This window comes from Plectrocnemia conspersa, unplaced genomic scaffold (genome assembly GCF_051122295.1).
Source record: "Plectrocnemia conspersa isolate PC_06_02 unplaced genomic scaffold, ASM5112229v1 ptg000001l, whole genome shotgun sequence".
Taxonomy (NCBI): Eukaryota; Metazoa; Arthropoda; class Insecta; order Trichoptera; family Polycentropodidae; genus Plectrocnemia; species Plectrocnemia conspersa.
In genome coordinates, this window is record NW_028277165.1 from 3,095,930 (window position 1) to 3,117,683 (window position 21,754).

Sequence of the window (21,754 nt, forward strand, 5' to 3'; positions counted from 1 at the left end):
AATAAATTATTTAAATGAATAATTAATATTTAATATCAATTTAAAAGTAACAAAAAATATTTATTACATTTTAGAAATATGAAAAGCAAATTCTGCCTGTGAAATTAGGAGATTTTGAATTTTTATTTAAAATTTTATAATCTTCTATTTATGAATCCTGTGACTCATAGTAGAAATACATTTTTGCTGTCAGTAATATATTGGGACGGGTGAGCCCTTTCACGTGTTTTATGATAAGCAAAACGTCAAAAAAATTATATTAAATTTTTTTGACTCTTTCAAAATTCTTTGTTATGAGGAACGTATTTCACTTTGATGATCCGTCATATTATTCGTATCCAATAATTTATACTACTTGTTTTTTATTTATTATATTGCCATATTTTGCGGTATTTCCTGGAAATATTCAGTGACACTGGCACCCACCCCAACAGTGCGGTTAAAATTTTTAGACTCAAATTGCGTTTCTGGCAAAAGTGAATTATTCAAAGCCTTAAAACCGAAACGTGCCGCATGGCACAGTCAGGCAACGGAGTTCGCTTACATTCCGTCTGCTCTTTCTGAACTTTCAACGTTGCGTTACAAAAGGATATTACCGGAGAGTAACGACGCAGACGTTTTGCGGTCGGCTGCGAGAGACCAATTTTCATGGATATTAAAAATTGTGGTTATGCTCGAGGGTATTGTCGGAAAGCCGACGTCGAGGCCGAGTCACGTACTGCCCTGTCCCCGACACGGGAAACCACTCCCGGTGACGGATTAGCTACGTTTCCGAGAAACTCTAAATATAATCAGAATTTCATTGCCCAAAGCCGACCCTGGCTTCCGATCGAAAACCGGACCCCGTTGTATGTATAACTTAATTCCGCGAAACCGGTCCTGGTGTACCTACAACATATGTATGTATTATATTCCTTATCCGCGAAACGTCGATTTATTACCGAGCTTTATCTCAGACGCCTCTATACATGTTCATTAATAATAATTGTCTATTATCTCTTCTCCACTACATAAATGGCTAATTATAATTTTGCCTGTTCATAGTAAACACTTTAACTTTATTCAAGATACATCTCACAATTTTTAATTTTTTGTGACACGCTTTAAACTGGACTATTTCGAACGGCTTAGTTCTCTCAATTTTTTTTGCAATTTGCCACATTGAAGAGATTGCTGCCTCGATGTTGACGTGCTGTTGGGGCCTCAATTAGTGTTTATCAGCAAAACCTTTCATACTACTGGTGATGTCTTTGACATCTGTCACGGCAATTAAATAAATACATATTTCATTAATTACAAATAGAAACGATATTTAAAAAATAATCACAAGCCATATTTAAATCGATATAAAAAAAACAGGGAAGTAAAGTGATTAAAGAGAGGAGTGTCTCTAGGCGATGGGGTCGGTTTTCAAAGCCCCTCCTTCTACATCCTAGCAACGGGAAACGGAAAATATTGAATCGACGATAAATGGCGTGAAGATATCGCAACTGATTGGATGCTTTGCTGACGGCCTGTCTCTCTCTCGTATACGAATCGCATTGTGTTCAAAGAATTAAATGAAGCGAATGCCTGTATATATCGTATAAATATATTAAACGTCAGACTGAGTGCGTTCATACCTATGTATTATATATGATATATGTATGTAGCACATATAATCATAAAACATGAGAAGAAATACTCAATTGATATATAATTTGTATAAAAAAATAATGCGAATTTTCAACATAGCGTTTTTGAAAATATTATAGTTGACTTTGGATTGTTTATTTTTTAACACATATTTCCGTTTTTGTGTTGTGCCCATAGTTGATCTTTATTTAATGACATAAAATTTTAAATAATGAGAGAAATTTGTACTTAAAATTTTTTTTTACGGAGCTGCATATTGTTTAAATTTCATATGAAATAAAAATGCAACAAACCTGGAGCCAGGTTTTGAATAATAGCGCTTTTTTTAAATAAAAATTTGTGTGCCGCTGCCGGGGCTCGAACCCGCAACGTTAGAGTTACTAACTGAGACGTTATGAACTACGCTATTCCGTCCTTTAATGTACTATGTACTATGTTTGCGGAAAAATAACAATTACAGCCATTTCTATAAAATCAGATTACTCGAAATAAAAAATGGCTCATTTATTCAAACGTGAATAAGAAAAACTGTGGCTATCTCAAACAGAAAAAAAAATTAAAACCCCTAAATCCTGATTGCATCCTAATTTTTTTGTATGGTGTGATTTAATTATTTTAATTATTTATCTCTAGTGAATAAGCAAATAAATCTCCAATTTAAAAAACACTTTAAATTGCATCCCAATATTCACCGAGCTTGTGCCTTTCCGACTATTTAACTTTTTCAATGAAATATTTTTTAAGTAAAAAATGTTCAATTTTGATTGTTTTAATTATAAACCAAAAAATATTCTAAAAAAGAGCAAAAGTAATTCATTAGAAAGGTGAAAATATATTATATAAATCGATAAAATATAATATACAAATAAATAAAATTGTATCTGAGTTTAATTTATAAATACGTCATTACTTTTGGGTATCCCTAATATAAATAAAGTCGTCTAGGAAATCCTACTTAGCCCTTTAAACGCCAGCGACTTGTCACCTGTTATTTATCTTCACGCGTCAATATCTGTTTCTTAAATAAATATTAAATACTTGGATTACTGATAAATAAAGCTAGTATAATAATTTTTTTAATAATTTTTTTTAAAATATTTCGTTAACTTGCTTAAAAAAATAATCAAAAAGTGACTCACTGGTGAGTTGCTGGGTTTAAGTGTCAAAAAAGCAGTACGTGAAGTTGCGTTTAAAATTCAAAACTATATGAATTTTATATGACTGCATTAAAAAAATTAGAAAAAGCAGTAGGAAGAAGAATTTTTTAAAAGTAAATATAATAAGTAAATGTTTTATTGCTGTTTTGATACAAATTATGATAACTATTGTCTAAATAGCAACAACCAGCTAAATCGGAATTTAAATTAATGAACGTTAGAGCTTCAACTTTTTATCCGAAACACACGATTTTATTTTGAAATTTTATTTTTTAAAGTTAATTAATTGTATTTTAAAATATGTAAATTTTTTGAAAATATATTTTCTATGTATGTTATACATGTAATTAAAAACATTTCAGAAATTACAAAATATTTTTTTAATTTCTGAAATGTTTTTAATTACATGTTTTAAATAATATGTCATACGTGTAAAATTGTTATTAACCGATAATAACCGTTATTGTAGCGCAGGTAGAAACAAAAACAACACACGATTGATATTGAACATTATAATACGTATTGATTTTTTGTATTTTACAGTCAGATCTATTTAATTCTTTGTGATTTTCTTAGCTTATCCATTTAAAAAAGTGAAGTCGCTAGGGATCAGTTTTCCTCCCACTTAGTGTTATTACACAACTAATTTACCATTTCAAATAATGGAATCATTCCCGCGCGATAAAAATGCAATTTGCTTTTATTCCCTACTACGGTCATGGCTTTAGAGGCAAATCCGCGCAATTCTCCAAGTTAATCCTCACCGAGTATAACTCATTTCCAAGCCAAAGGACTTTATTACACACCCTGTTGCAATTTTACCTCTGAGAGAGTTTTCCGCGGAAAAATTTTCATACAGCCACATTGCACAACTTCTTTCTCAGTTATGCATAGCGAACGGGCTTAGTAGATTTTAGTGCTCGTATCAGTCCAAAGCTTTGGATGCAGCGTGCATTTTATTGTGCAACACGGTCATCCCGAGCGATATATTAACAAAGTTGCCAGTCTAAATCACCGAGCCAAAGCGCAAAAGTTGGCCGAGACATAGACATTTTTCAGTCGCAAAGGAACAAGAACACTTTGGCGATATTGCCGAGACTGGTGAATAGACGTATTATGCAAAACTTTGAGAGCACGGTGCAATCTCTCCATCGATCCGTAAAGTGTGTCTGAAAATGAGTTTTGGATGAGACTGAAGGCGAATACCAAGCGATCGTCTTAATATATTTTTTTAAATTACTCGCACACTAAAAAAAAATATTTTAAATAACGATCGTTTCACATGCATACAAAAATAGTCGTCGCAGTGAATAAATACAGTTTCACTGATATCAACCAGTGGAATTATAAATAAATTGTATTAAATAAATTCATTAATGCTGTTAAAAATATAACTTCACTGTTAAAGTTGCGAAACATCCATTTTCTGTTCAAACCCAAACCTAACCTAATGAAAGTTCACAAAATAATTACGTTAAATAAGTTTCGCAAATGTCAAGATCAGATTTAAAGAGAATTCAAAACATGTCAATAATGTCTTAAAATACGTCTTGGTTTAAAAAAATGACTTGCCACCTCGATAAATAAACCAATGAATAAACTAGTATGTACATATAAATAAAAATTGATGTGGTGGTAAACTGCTGGCGGTAAATTTCTGGCGGTGAAATAAATCAATGTGCACTGCTAGCGTATTAGGGAGCTGGACGGCAACAGCCATAGGCTTGTCGGTTATTGTGGACTGCTCTATGGCTGTTATTATTGTATATATGCAGGCCTGCCGAGAGGATGGGGGAGGGAATAAATCCTCCTTGAGTGGCCCAATTCTATAAAAAGTCGTAGCAAGCATATATTTACAAAAAAAAGTAAAAATCGACCTTAAATAATGAATCTGAACTAACACAGTTGCTTGCGGTGTACCTACATACTAATGTATTTCAGGTATAATTTACTTTAGCCCTTTTTACACATATCATACAATATATAAAAGGATCGGAACATTGCCTTCAAAAGCACCAATTTTCTAGGAAGTACTTTCACAATAAACAATATAATTCAAAGTGACAGATTGACGTTTTTTGACGCGGCTCCGTTTGTGTTAAAATTTTATTGTTTTATGAACGTTTGACATGAGAGAAAATATTCAATGAATGTAAATTAGGAGCAGTAAATTTAGGTATTCGATCTGAATTTTTAGATCGAATACCTCAGGAAGAAGCAGATAAATAACGAAAAATCAACAACAGCGCCAGCTAAACTATATAAATTCAATTTTTTTATAGACAGTATTTTGACAATTTGATTTAATTCAGAAAAATAAATAAATAATACATATAGTTTCATATGGTTATTCCTAAAAGGAAATCTAAAAAAAACGGTCTTGAATCTATCCCGAAAATATTTTTTTAAATATGTAATTTTAATAAAATCATATCGGAATACATTTTCACTAGTAGATATACATTTTTACCAGTGAAAATATTATCTGGCAGGTGTTGGTACAATTATATGATTTCAACTTTCCTATCTTACTATAATGTCTGTAATGCGAGTTTTAACCACTTTCGCCATTAGTCACAATTTAGAAGTCACGATAAGAACAACTTGAACAACGAAATGAGAAATTTCTAATACTATATTAACCCATTAACGACATATCACACAATGAGAAACAGATTTTATGAAGTATGGTCAAAAAATATTTATTAACTTAAAAATATACATTTTTGTGTATTTTGCGTAACTATAATGTCTGTTATGCGAATGTCAATTGTGAGCCATATTGTACAAGAGTTTGCGCTTGATAGGCAATTATTAACGATGCATTTTGTCGCGATTTCTTTAATTTAAAAATAACGGATTAAATAAATTTCCATTTAATTTTGCGGTTTACATAGTGATATAAATTTTGAAGAAGGTTTTTGATTTATGAATAGGACAAACGTTTCCAAGACAACAGTAAAGATAAAAATATAAAAATTTGGGACAATGTACTTGTCGCCGAATCACTATAAACAAGATTGCAAATGATGTTGCTATCTCGTACGGTTCATATAAGTGATTTAAAATAAATATTTTTTGGCATGAAATAATGGCCTCCAAAAAACAAAAAACAATGACACAGACAAAAAACGCATTATAACAAGTAATTAATTAAGGGTGTATGGGTATGGTTATATCAATGACACAAAAGTCTAAAAAAACACGTCAAGTTCGAACAAATATCAAGGTTATTCTTATTAAGTTCTTCGATTATAAGAATATATTCCATTATGAACTCTTACTTTGTAGTTTTACTTTTTTTTTTTTGAAGAAACTGAGAAAACGTAAATGATTGTAGGGAAACAAGTCTTGGATTATTTATCATGATAACGCACAAACTGAAACTAAACTACTTATTTGTTATTTTTGCGCAAAAATGACACCGTGCATACATAATTAACTTGCAGTCATATATTATTTTTAAGATAAAATGACGAAGTTGTTTTCGTTTCATTATTTTTTTAGTAGTGTTTAAATAACGTTTCTAATTTAAAGAATTCCAGATTCAAAAAGCAAGGCATAGATAAAAATCTTAAAATATCGAGGGACCATTACTAAGACCCGCCACTCTTTACAACAACCACAAGAAGCGAAGAATATTGTTCATTATTGTTTATCCTTCGATGTTATCGATAAACCGACCGTGTGCGGTCGCTTCAGTAGACATTTCATACAATTACAATATTTATCTCTCATGCCATCTCAAGACACCGCAACTTTGAGGCTTTACTATACAGGCGCAGATGTTCCTCTCCCAGATAGATACATCTTTGTATTAATACAAAATAGTAATAAAGCGCAGAAGTTTTACATCAATATTTACAGAAAATTATTTCTTAGTAATATATATTAGACCACCAAAATCTTTTCGCATGAAATAATATGCAAGGCGTATTGTTGTTATTAATTTATTGTTCATGGCGAATGTTGGGAAGCGTATAGGTATGGAAACAATTGGTCGTAAACGTAGAATATTATTTCGATCGAGTTCGAATCGAGCATGGGGGCCACTTAAGCGATTGTTTATCGAGTTCGATTCGAAATGTCGCTGGGGCCCCCCATTAGCGGCCCCCCTGGGACCCTCGGCGGAGGCGTTGACGCCGAGGGGGTCTGCTTTTATGATTCTATTAATGACATGTTAAAATCTTGTAGTGTGCGGGAGCACTTGTGATACAATACGTTATTATATAATATAATAGAATATACTCTACGTTGGCGTAGTTTAGTCAGTTTATAATAGGCATTACTTGTATATATTAAATTACAAGCCAATACATTGGATCAAAATCGTGTAGGCTTATAGAAAAAAAAACTAAGAACAGATCCATTAGAAATTAATCTATGGCAGAATATCTAGATAGCCAAAATGGCTGTCAGCATTTTACACAAAGAAAGTTCTCTTTTTTTTATAACGAAAATGTTAACACTACCGTACAATATGAGCAAAATTCGATTAAGCTTATTTCAAATGAAAAATTTAAATAATTTTAAGTAACCACTATCAGCACATTAATAAGTATCTTCACTACGGTTGTAAAGTTATGTAAGGTTAATATTTAACAGTTGTTAACATTTTTCTTTACAATATACCGAAATTTTACTATTAACTAATAATTTTCCCCACTACAGCACAGCTATTAAGCTGTGTTAGTCAACATTTTTCTTTACAATATATAGTAATTTGTAATTGGGTTTAGCTCTAGCGACTATGCAAGCTAATCCAAAACCATAAACTATTTTGTGAATATGTAAAACTATAAGTTATGTTGGTATTAGGGGTTTCAAACCGGTTAAAACCGAAACCGGTTATTCAGTTATTTAACAGTTTTATTGACTTGGTTCACCGGATTTTACTATTATTTTTACAATAAAATATTTTTAAAATAAAATATATTTAAAATAAAATATTTTTAAAATAAAATATTTTTAAAATAAAATATTTTTAAAATAAAATATTTTTAAAATAATATATTTTTAAAATAAAATATTTTTAAAATAAAATATTTTTAAAATAAAATCTTTTTAAAATAAAATATTTTTAAAATAAAATATTTTTAAAATAAAATATTTTTAAAATAAAATATTTTTAAAATAAAATTATTTTTTTCTATAAAATTCTAAATAATACACATTTTTTAAAGCAATAAAATCCTGTAGTAGGATTTTATTATTATTGCCATTTGGGGGGGTGCAGGTGGGGAAACCCCCCCTCCCTCATGAATTCGGTCAGAAAATTGCATGTCATTTAAATAAATAATATTCATTTTAATTAAATCGAAATGCCTCGTAGAAAAATCTGAAATGTCGTCCCTGAACCAAATTCCAAAAAAAATTAAAAAAAAATTCCAAATATTCGATTTTTAACATCATTTTAATAAAGTCAAGTTATGAATAATCGTGAAATAAAGTTTTGAATAATGAATACAGGTACATGCATAATTCTATTTAATAAAAAGAATCAGGATGTTATATTTTAAAAATATATTGAGAAAATCCACAGCTGCACAATATTATTTCTGAAGTATGAGTAATTTGTGTAATTTCGGAAATTAAAAAAAATGTTGTTCATCGTCTCTTATTTTTTAATTCAGTAAATTTAGATCAGTTACAATAGAATACATTCAAAACATAATATATTAATTAAAAAAAAGAACCAGTACTAATGAACTAGATATAAATGTAATTAAAGAAACTTGGGAAATAATAGGAGCTTAATTAAATTATTTAATAAATAAAGCACTCTCTGAAGGAGAAGTATCTGAAAATGTGAAGATTACTACTATTGTACTTATACCTTAAATAAAAAATAGTAAAAAGGTTGAGGAAATGAGACCAATCAACATGTTGCCTTGTATAGAAAAAGTGATGGAAGAAATAGTAATCAAATAATTAAAGGATTTTATTATTTCTCAAAACATCCTATGTGAACAACAATCAAGATTCAGAGAAAAACATTCTACTGAGACTGCATTACAAGTAGTGATAAATTATTGGCTGTTGGCTGAGGATACAAACAAAATCATTGGAGCAGTTTTCTTGGATTTCAAGAGAGTTTTCGAAAGAATAGAAAGAAGAAATTAGAGAATATCGGTATAAGTGAAATAGTTTTAAGATGTTTTAATAATTATTTAAATAAAAGAAAGCAAAAAGTTGGAATAAATTATGCATATCCCAAAGGGAAATTAATATCTCACGGTGTACCACAGGGGTCTAAATTGTGACCATTGTTATTTATGTATTGCATAGGTGATAATATTAAACAAGTTGTAGATAATTTAAATAATGAATTAAGTATAATAGAAATATAGGTAAAATATAATGTATTTAAACTAAATGAGAATAAAACTAAATGTATGTTTATTAATTATAAAAAAAAGTTAGATAATAATATAAAAATAGTTATAGATAACTCTTTTTTAGAAATATTTGATAATATAAAATATTTAGGAGTAATTGTAGATCCTAATTAAATTTTAAGGAACATTGTAATTTATTATTACATATTAAAAAAAAATAGTAGAATAATAGGCTTATTATCCAGAATGAAAAATATGCTAAGTATAAACACAAAAAAATTACAATAGACAATATTAGATATGCTTAAAAAATCAGATAAACAAATGTTGTAAAAATTACAAAATAGGACAATGTGAGTAGATTTAAAAAAAATAATTTACTAGTAGTAGAAGTATGATAATTATATAGAACGTAAATCCGTATCGTGTGCTTTAGAGCTAATATTAGGGGCATAAACACAAACTTGCCATCTCTTTCTCAATTATGATTGATGAAATGGATAGCTCTTGTACTGACTGTGTTAACGCAAATAGAATATAGAAAAAATCGGACAAATATATTCCGTGCTTCACTTACTTTTGAAATGATTTTAAGATATGTAGTAAAAGTTTCTCTAGTCAAAACATTCTTATTGAGATCGTAAGAATATTTTGGAATAGTATAGTAAATCAGATCACGAAAATTACTTAATATGACATTTTCGACACTTGGGACAGACAATTGATGGAAACCGAATTCCACATTTAACTTTAATCACTGTAGAGAGAAATAGTCTAAAAATGTCTAATGTGAATGGTAAACCCTACCTTGTACCAACATATTATACATATGTAAATAAGTATTTTTTACCTGCATGAACTGATAAAGAATACGACACAAAAGTTTTTCGAGCCCTTACAGTCGAAATGCTCGTTTGGAGTGATGTTATTTTTTCCAAAATTAGCCGTTTTGTACCACTGTACCGAAGAGTTTGGCCCCCCTTTTTCTCAGCCGCCTAAAACTTATTACAGAGCGCTAAAACTTGTTTTCGTGTTTTGAGAGACGGTCTCCCTGCGGGGTTGCGACCGCGGCCATTATTCTTCCCTTTCGGCGAACGGAAGAAAAATAATATTTTCTCTCTCTCCTCCGATTTCTACACACAATGGCGGCCCGGGGAATTAGTCAAAATCTGATGGATTACCGATACTCTGCTGGTGTATAGTATGTATAGAAATTGATGGCGAAAACGGCGGCCAGATGTTTGTTGCGTGCCGAATATCTATTATTCATGCGAAAAGTCCGCAAGAAGAATAAATAAAAAGAACACCGAGAAGAAACTCGAATAATAGAAACGTAGCTTGTTCATAAATAAAATTCCGCCTCGCAGGTCGAAAGGATTAATATAATATAACGTAGCGATAATTCGAAGATACGGGTGTTAAATAATAAAAAAAAGGGTTTGTTTTTTATTTATTTTTATTTCGGGCATTATTCTAAAACCCTTTTCGGGATTAGCATTAATTCCAAACGAGGGGAGAGATTCTAAACACGCACTATTTAACAATGAATGGGCTATTATGCTCGTTAAAAATCGGTGAGCGTATAGGAGATACGATATCTGAGGTTGTTTTTCTTTTGCAGATATGCTTATCTTAAATTTAAGGTTTACCCTTTTAAAATGTTAGGTAGTAAATTTTTATGTTAAGGAAAAAAATAAATATAAACTGAATTATAATTATAATTTTGTACGCGAATGAAATATACGCCTATGTATATATTATACATACATACACATACATATATAGTACAACATTTAACTTAATATTAGAGCACTTAATAGTATTAATATACAACCTAACTCGTCTTAGTTAATCGCCTCGAAAAGATAATTTAAGGTGATTGATCGGACCATAATTATAATAGACACGATCAATTTTACAGTTTAAAACTACGATCTTTAATGATGTATTGCTTTATTTTTCTGGTTACTATGAGTCTGAGTAATATTTAAAAGTTAAAGTTAATATTATAAAATACAATATATGTGAAAAATATGTCTCAATTTGCATATTAGTTCAAGTAACTGGATCATTTTACATCTTATCTACGCAAAGAGGTTTTTGTCAACTTTTCTTTTATAAATAATTAGCCTAATAATCTAGATTAAGATAATAATTTCAAGAAGCTAAAATGTTATACTTAGGTGGGGTATTAAACCTAAAAGTTACGTAAACTTATTAACAAATGTTGATCTTATCTAGATATTTTTTTATTGCCAAATATGCACATTATTATATTTAAATTTTATATTTCATTATTATCTAAGTTACAGTGAATTTTTTAGTAGAGTTTTATTTTCACTAATATAAATATATTAGTTTTAGTAAGAGCATATCCTAATAGATTTTAGATTTCTAATAGTGAAAAAATATTTAACTGATGGGATTATATACTGCTTTTAAATGTCTATAAAACGCAATTTAACAGTTGCGAAACTGCTGTTCAAACCCAATCCTAATCAAAACGAATCAATCTAATGAAATTTTAAAAACTGTAGTTGGGTTTGCTCGTATAGGTATGGTTTGAGTTTAAACGGAAAATAAAGTTTCGCAACTATTTTTTAGTGAAACTTTAAACCGAAATTCGCTGGTTGTGTTGCTTAAAACTGCCAGTTAAAGATCATCACTCTTATGAAATGACTGTTTAAGAGCAGCATATAATTTTACCACCACTTTCAGATAAATTATATTTTCACCAATAGAATATATCTACCGGTGAATATGTTTTCCGATATGATTTCACTAAAATACCAGTAAAAATATATTTACAAGACATTTCAAATATGGAAGATTTTAATTTTAAAGCCACTGGTCCCCAAAATGTTATTAAAAAATTACATTAAAGTTTTTCCACATCTAGAAGTGTTTATTTTATGATGGCAAAAGGGATAGTAAAGTTTTCATTATACTTTGATATGTATTGTTTAATGTCAAATTTAAATTAAATTAAAATTAAAGTTAAATTTCGCTAAACTAATGTTTCTTGTTAAGGATTTCATATATTCCAATATTTTTAAATTGTCTACAACCGCTGCAATTTTAGAGACAACTAGATTTAAATCCGCTAAGTTCAAAGCAGATAATACGAAAAAGCACAAATATTTCCAATGAACTATTTGAAAGCTTAACAATTGACAAAAAAAAGCTTAATGACTTTAGAAATTTCGATTAGAATTTTAATTCGACTTTTATGAACATAATAATGCAAGGGTCAATGACTTAAGAATAATTATATTATTAATACTGGCAAGGATTTGTTCCGTGGAAAAAAGAAACATTTATTTTTTGTGTAAATGCTATAAAAATCATACGATAAGATATAATAATACGATAATATGTATAAAATACCATGTTAAAATTAACGTTAATTTAACATGCGTTAAATACATTAATCAGATTTATAATAATATAATAATCATGTGCCTAAAATAGTAATTATGTTTTAGTAAATGCAGTGGCGTAGCTATGGGGAGGCGGAGGAGCGGCCCGGGCGGCACTTGCTTGGGAGCGGCATATTCGCGATGGGATCATCTAGTGTGGTTCTTAACCCTGAATGCACTAAAACATATATAAATCCACGAATAACAAGAGTTTAATAATAACCAAATTATTATTTTAAGAAATGCTGATTTTATGTAATGTAATAAACTAATGTCGCCTTTTTAATTCATAATAAATATAAAGCTATTGACGTAATTGGGTGATTACTCAGTACTACAGAATTTTAGGGATACATTTGAGCGCTTGTTATTATCCAGATTTGGGTCCACTGAGTATTATATTGACTCAATTCTGATGGGAAGCGAACAACAGGAAACATTAACAATAACAAGCTTGTGTATTTATTTGTTAAAAAATTTCTCAACCGTTGATTTATGCGATACCTTTAATATAAAGTCGCAATGAACAAAACTTTTACTATTCTTCGAACGCACCCAAATCTTGATCGAAAGCAGATTATATTGAAAAAAATCCATGAATGCCATCAATTACAAGAATGCACATACGACACTTATTCTAGAATAGCCCATATTTTTAACGCAATCCTAGGTCCTTTGCCCTTCGATCAATTACCGTTCGCTTCGGGTGGTGGCGTTCAGGTAAAAAGAGTGTCGCTTCAAATAGTCTCAGTGATTTGGAAAGCCGGCGCAGGTGTGGGCAACCTTTGGGCGAAGGCGAGCACCTGGCGGTGCCTGCGGCTAAAGGATATGCGGGCTCCCGAGAATGTGTATAAATATATATGCACTGCATATTGGAATTGGCGAGCACCTTTTGTTGGCTCGAGACGACAATGAGTGCTCGTATTCGTTGCCCCCGGAGCGACGTGTTTCATTAGCGGGAACAATGACCATTGTGCGCCGCTGCGATAAGTGTCGCGGCGACTCATGGCAATTTCGCCAAATGGAAGTGTCAGCGTCTGGACGAAAAGTACCCTAGGATGTATTAATAATGGGGCTTGAGACGGTCGATGAAACGCGGCGATAACAATTGGTTTGGGAGGCAGAGGAGGTCAATTTAGGTTTGAAGATGGAAGTCTGGATCGTATCCGTATTTGTATTCTAGCACCTTATTAGATATAAGGATTCTGATCCTCAGATGAATTTGTAATACATATATAGAATCGAGACCAGATTCTTACATATAAGACGTTCAAATGCAAAAGTGGTCATCTACAGCAGTGAACGGCACAGTTTCCACTTTTTATCCAAAACACACTCAAGCTGAACTAACGTAGAAGTTGACAACCAGTTACTGTGATTTTATATATATATTATTTTTTTATTTATTTTGTGCTAAATGGACCGAAATATTTATTTTTATAGCCGGATGAAACACAGACGAAATCCCTGAAAAGAGCATCACCCACAATTAACAAACAAAGAGTAGTTATTGAACTCCTAATTCGTAGCAGACTTTAGCTCAAAACTTACAAAGCAAATATAAAAAAAATTGGATATGATAATCTAGATAAAAAATACATAGAAAAACTTATAATATTTTTTTCAGCAAATTTAAATGAATGAGTATTTAAGCTTTTCCCGTGCATTAAAACATATTTGCGTATATATCCGGATATGACTCAATTCGACCCAAGCAAAATGATTCTCAAAACCTAAAATGTTGAAAAATAATTTCAGGTAAGATTCGAAGATTTTGGAAAAATTGAATATATCACACTATATTTTCCATATTACTTTTAAAAAAATATCAACATGGAGTAAATATTTTAAGCAAGTCAAAATGAAATTTGAATTGAAAAGAATCAAACTTCAAAATAATTTATAACACTTTACCTACCGCTCACGCCAATTGGCGTCCTGAGTGTGCCGAAAGCTAAACACCGCAGACGCCAATTGGCGTCCTGTGTATGTTTTCGTTTCCATGTCAAATTAAAAATATATATTTAGTGTTTTATTTGCTTTTTTTTTAAGAGATGACTAAATAAATGTATGAATTTTCATTTTATTTTAATTTTTTTTTTTTAAATTATATTTAGACAAATGCGAAGGTTTTATAAATATATTTTATATTTCTTTCATCAGGCAGTTTCACTACCAGACAAACTTATGTATCTTTTGATGTGGTCCGAATATTTTAACAAATTTTTCTAGACATGTTATAAATGTAACAATGCATCAATTCAAGCCATTATTAAGTGGTTCTCAACATGTGGTTCGCCGGAAATAGAAATTATTTATTACATTACCTTATTATTAGATTTTAAAATTGATTGATGATTTTAAAATTATAAAAGCAAGTAATCTAGGAATTTAAATAAAAATAATTTAAATTGAGTTAACCAGCGGTTCCCAAACTTTTTCAAATTTCTAAAAACTTTTATCCAGCACACTTTTTTTTCGGACGGTGTAAAAAAAGAAAAAATATGATATTTTATACACAAACATATAAATATGTATATTTAAAAATAATTTATTGGGTAAATGGGTTTATTTAGAAATAAAGTCAAATTACATAAAATTAAAAAATACGATGTACATATTTAAAAAGTACAAGACACTAAAAATTTATCATATCATTAACCATTAGATAGTATTGGATTACTGAGAATCTCAAGATTGTCAGATTAGTAAGATTCTATTGTATTTTTTTCTATCCTGTTATAAGGAAATTCCAACATATTTTTTGTGAGTAAATATTATCTCCCATCAGATATTACTGGCTTACTGGAAATACCGAATCTCAGTGACACATTATTTTAGAAAGTGGGAATTTTTTCGAGTTATTATTTTTGAATTATTAGCACGATACACATAAAAACTTATGGATAAGAATTAAGTTTAAGTTATACTATCGTGTGAAGTGTATCTGATTTTCGTGTGCTCGAGTGAATATTCGAAAAATATTACGAACTGTTTATAAAACATAGTTAGTAATTTAGTTAGATACGAGTGTAGAATCTACGTGAAAATAATTACAGTTTATGTTATTTAATATAGTGTTAAATATATATAGATATTCCAAGTGACAATGAAAATTATAGTGATAGTGATTCTGACTCCTCTGTTCATGAAAGAAATCGTCCACATGCTATGATGCTCATGAGCAATGAGGAAGATGAACAAGAAAAATATTTACAAGACACAAAACTTTATTGAAGATGACTTGTTTCCCGTTATTGCAGAAGAAACGAATAGACGCCATAATCAACACATCAACAGATACAAACTGCAAATAAAATCTAAAAAATGGGTGGATGTAACGGTACCAGAATTAAAAAATTGGTTTGAGTTGATATTGCTAATGGGCCTGGTAAAAAAAGGCTCATTACACCTGTATTAGACAATAAATCCACTAATAGGAACCTTGATATTTACAAAAATTATGAGTAGAAATAGGTTTTATCAAATATTACGTTACCTGCGTTTTTCCAATAATGAAAATGTTCCTGATAATGTAGGATTACTGTTCAAAGTACAAAAAATAATTGATTATTTCCCCGAAAGATTTAAAAAAATATGTACAAACCAAGCCAAAACATATCTCTGGATGAGGGTATGATCCCATGGTGTGGAAGATTAAATTTTCACGTATACAACCCCAGTAAGCTCACAAAGTACGGTATAGTGATAAGAATGGTATGTGAATTAGTGTCAGGATACATATCGATATTTAAAATATATTCAGGACCTGGAATTTCGTTACAAGATTCAATATCACATATAACATCAGACAATAAATACAAATGGTATCATCTTTATATGGACGATTTTTATAACAGTGTTGAAATAGCAAAAAAAATATATATGAAAAAAAAAATAGAATCTGTGGTACCATAAGGAAAAATCGGGTTTTACCAGAATATCTGAAAAATGCAAAATTACGAATATTTGACACCAAATATAAACGATATGGGGTAATATTGTTGCAATTGCAAAAAACGGTAAAAAATCGAGACACTTTAAACTTTCATTATATAACTAGTTATTGTGAAAAGTGATTTACACGTGAAAGACAATGTAAATTATCTGTGTATGTGCCTGGAAAATTTCACATTAAAATGGAGTGAATTACAACGGTTAGTGAATATCTTATTGCTAATGAATTATATATCAGTAAACTCGTATTAGTAAAAATGTCACAATACAAAAGAAAAGTTTGCTTGAAAAAAGTTTTTACAAATTTAAAAAAAATTGAGAACCACTGGTTAACTCAATTTAAATTATTTTTATTAAAATTTCTAGGTTATTCGTTTTTATAATTTTAAAATCAATATAATCATTTTAAAAATCTAATAATAAGGAAAAGTAATAATTATTTTTTATTTCCGGCGAACCACATGTTGAGAACCATCTAATAATAACTTGAATTGATGCATTGATACATTTATAACATGTCTAGAAAAATTCAACGAAATATTCGGACCGTATCAAAAGATACATAAATTTAAATAAAAAAGGTAAAATTCGCGAAGTTTTGCGAAAAAGTGCCGGTATTTAGCGTAAGTCTGGTAGTGAAACTGCCGGTCGGTAAAGTGTTAAAAATCCAAAGATTGTATTTATAACTACACTAAAAATAAATACCCAATTCTGGAAAAAAAACAAACTTTAGTTTTTTAAATATTTTACAAGCCACTTGACTTTTTTTCTAAAGTGAATTCCAGACATATCAAGAAATTTATAATTTCCGAATTCTTATCGTTTTTTTAGAAATTTACAGAAAGTGTATTTTAATAATTGTATATTACTAACAAAATTATGGTTATTTTTATTATGCAAAACTGAGTATGAAATTGTTTTTAGTAGAATAAATTGCAGAATTCTCAATGGTTTTTTTTATGTTCTAATATCATCTGCATCCTGTACAAAATATCATACATAACGAATGCAGCAAAGTCCGCCGACATTACAAGTGGTGCATCGAATTCATAATTTTGATTTATAACCATGGTTATAAATTTACCGTACAAAAAATTGTACAAGGTCTATTGTACGACAGGATTAAGATCTGCACCTTTTGATCAAATTACTCTTGCAGCGAGGGGTCCGAGCGGGCATAATGGACCGAAAATACAAAATAAACGAGACGCTCGATTCTATTATGTTCATCTCGGAGAATTTTACAGAATGACAAGAGATATTATCTCTTTCCCGAATGGGATTGAATGAGCTCTACGATCCTGTCCGTCCTGAGCTCCTCGTTCGCACGCCCAGTTCCCAATAGCCCCCGAGGTAATTTCGGGGGCATTCACTCACTCTTATTTGGTGGAAATGGCTAGTGACGAGGGGGAAAACGACCACTTTTGATGTTTTGTAATTAAATCAGATCATTGAGTGCTGCGTTTCGAATGCTTATGTATATTCATTCATTGTCACCCTCCTCCTTTCAAAGGACGAATTCCAGTTTTGCGCTGTGTTGAGCACCCCCTCGGTGTTGTTCTTAATTTTTTTATATCGTTCCTTCAATGCTGGGAATTCGATAGCGAGGAGGGTTTTCTTTATCGCACAAGGGTAGATAAAGAAATCGTAAATGCTAGAAAATGAATGGAATTTGATTATATATCTGCTATTTGAATTTTATTATGATCAAGTTGTAAGATACGTATATATTTTTAAAATAAATTTAAATATTTTTACAAGCCTAAGTTATAATATTTTGAACTCTCGAAACGCGTGAATTGATTGACCGCGAAGTTTTGCTATCAAACACATGACTGGACTGTAATGTGTTAAAAATGAATGGCACCACTAGTGAATCAGTTTTCCGTTACATTCTACATCAGTATATGTATTTGGCTTTGCGTTACAAATTAAAAATTATGTTTCAAAATTGCTCCAAAATATAATGTTATAAAGGACGCAAAACACTGATAGATTATGTTACTTTGTTATGGAAAAAATTAACATCTTTCATATCCTCTGAATCACACTAAAGATTTAAAAACTTAACAAAAAATTGACTCTAATAAATCTGATGATATTACAAATAAATCTAAAAAAATTTAGTACAAAACTCTAAAAGATAGGAATATATTTTTCAAATTAAAAAATCAAACATTCAATCTATTAGAATACTGTAGAGCTTATTTTCTTGTGATTCCTTATATTACATAAATAAAGATTAACGAAATAGCTAAAAAAATTACAATACAAAAATAGTCTTAAGAACCTTTAAACGACGTTTAATAAAAGAGAATCTAGTTAATCACAAAAATACACTTGTAATTTAAAACCTGTTTTGGATATAGGTACTTATTTATGTAAAAGCCAGATCTTGACTTATCCATACTTTTGAAACGAAACTAAATTGGGGCAATTGGAGGCGTAAAAAGAATTTTCAAAGAAATTCTAATGATAAAAAAGTGTTTACTATCTCCTAAATGGACTATTTAAATTACGATCTTTCGCATCGATTCGAACTACGTTTTTTTGTTAGCTGCAGAGAAAAGGCTTCTTTACCTGCCTCTGTGAAATTTGCCAAGAAATGTAGTTTATTTCAATATTGTATTTTGTATTCGTTTCTTAATTCTACAAGTGTCATTTTCAGTCTTTGTAAGGGTATTTTTTGTCGTATATGACGTTAACTAATAACGAATTTATTTTGTCATGTATGTTTTATTACGTAATTTGGGTCAATGCTTAGATGCACTATTTATATGGCTCTGATTATTTACTATGCGGATCTTGATTTTGTACGATATTCATTTTATTTTAATTTTCATTACTTCACTGGTCTCCCAACAATATTTATTTAGGCATTGGAATAAGTTAGGTTTCGAGGAGTCTGAAATCTGTGAAACTGAGCGACTTTTTTCAAGGCATAACGCGGAAGGTTTAAGGTCATTTAATCAAAAGTTTTAGTAACTACACCTTTCAGGTTTATTGAGAATTTTATACACACACTATAAAATGATTTGTTATTTTTACGAACATGCTGCGACTATGTAAATATCGATATTGGCCGTTTGATAAGAAAGGATTTTTCCTTTTTATAATATTTTAAATATTATGATATTTATATTTTTAAATAAAAATGACCTTCACATAAAAATAATAATGAAGCGTCTGTTGCTGACCAAACGCTCGTTACAAAGCGAGTAACGTAAAAAATCATAATTATATTTAACTTACTTTAATGATTATAAAATTATTTAAAATTAAAAATAAAATGAGAAAGCAGTGGCAGAAAAACTAAATATCCGCACCGCACCTTAAAACTTTAATAAACAAAATGACAAAATATTCGCGATAAAATTCAGAGCATTTAAAATGAAAAATGAAAACCAGTAGATACTTATTTATGGAAAGTAACTTAAACGCTTAAAAATAAGCGATTAAGTTAATACTATTAGACAGAAATTCCACGGTTAAAAACTGAAAATAACATCAGATCAGAGTAGGGTATATTAGCTGACGCTTTTTTGTATCGTACGAACTTATATGTACTCTAAAACAAAAAACATTTTTATTGACACCATTTTCTAGAATGTTTGTTCGCAAAGATAGGTTGTTTGGAATGGCAGCAATAATTTAATAGCTCTTTCACTCAATTCCGTATATTCCTCACTATCACCAATTTTGACCAAAAAAAACATCCAATGATTCATTCTCAAATATATTTTTAAAAGTTAACTTGCACGATAATTTAATCAATGCATTTACCTGAAATAACCTTCTGAGATATTTCGATGTCTTGCTTGTTCGTGAAGCGGCAATGCTTGTTACAAGGTTTTTCGTCTGGATTACATCTGGTAATAAATGTAAATATTTCAGCCCATTTCGCACAAAATAAATAAAAAAATAATATATCATATCACAGTAACTGGTTGTCAACTACTACAATACAATTGTATTAGTTTCGTGCTAAGCATTTTTATGACACAAGTTTCTTATCTTGCAGCTCGTTAATTTTAGTTATATTATTTATAAACTTTATTTGCATCAAGTGCCGTGATTTGAATACATTATTATTATTATATTTAAACCGTCCAAAGAATGCATTAATTATCGTATACTAATAAAAAATACTTTTGTAAAATAAACCACGAAGTTACTGGTAGCTTGCGATCTTATGTTTGCTAACGGTACTCAACTCTGAGAACTGAATAAGTCGATCATTATGTAGGTCAAGGTTCGCTTTAAGGTCATGAAACAACATAAATGAAAATCACATAATCAAATCAAATCAATCACCCGTTCATCTTCTTCAATTCGCGATTTAAAATTTTAATTTTGCATCATATGCGATATTTTCAGACATAAACACCGGCATCGCGCGCGGTCGACGACCCCGACCCGACCAGCTGTTCGCGAGCACGTGCGATGGCCGCCACCGCGCATGCGCGACACAATGCCGGACCAACACACTCGCGTACACACGCATGCATATAACCTTGAAACACAAACGGCGCTCGGTTGAAAATACACAACGCGAGCCAATTTCGCACGGAGCGTTATCAAATTTTTCAAATTTATTCTGTAACTAATAATGTAGTCGTACTTTTTTCGCCGCTTGTATTACGAATAACCGTACGGCGACCTTGCGAAGGTCGCCGCCTTCTTGCGACCTCGTCTCGGTGAAAGTGATGGCGTCCGCTCGGCCGCCATGTTTGTTTCGCTTTCGTGTGCAGATTCGCTTCAAAGATGGCGCACGCCGTTATTATTATTATTTATAACGGCAATATAAACTTGTCAAAAACGCTGTATTGTATTTTTCGATGAAAATAATCGAAACGATAGAGATAGAAAGGGAGAGAAGCAGACGAGGCGAATACATCTGACAGACTGAGCCATTTCCTCGCTCCGCCCACTTTACTCCCCCTCCCTTTTTCGTACAATGTGACGTCACGTGCACTGCATTTGTAAGATTTACGGCCATGTCCTTTACGGTCATTTGCTTTTCTTTTATAAACATATTTTATAATATTATTAGTATTACATGTATGTGTTTTATATTCTCTAATATTGAGAATATGGATATAGGATTTGAATAACTGACCTACACCAACAAAAATCATAAATCCTTGCGGCAGGTCATTCATCTCGCCGACATTTTTATTTATACAATTAGCTACATTAGTTTAATAAAATAAAATATTAAAATTATTGAAATAAAATATAATAATAA

General features: G+C 30.4%; 1 long non-coding RNA gene across 3 annotated transcripts in view; it reads right to left on the reverse strand.

Moving 5' to 3' along the window:
• LOC148238455 (uncharacterized) overlaps positions 1-21,754 on the reverse strand; it is a 516,616-nt gene that overhangs the window by 222,543 nt on the left and 272,319 nt on the right. Inside the window, exons 1-2 of one of the 3 annotated variants that reach the window (XR_015811662.1) lie at positions 21,128-21,413; positions 20,290-20,375 (exon numbers count right to left, since the gene is read on the reverse strand). The exons of 1 other annotated variant lie outside the window; for it this stretch is intronic. This is a non-coding gene — a long non-coding RNA (uncharacterized LOC148238455). Of the gene's footprint in view, positions 1-20,289; positions 20,376-21,127; positions 21,414-21,754 lie in introns of those variants that run through there. One more of the 3 variants, XR_015811666.1, reaches the window with a different exon arrangement.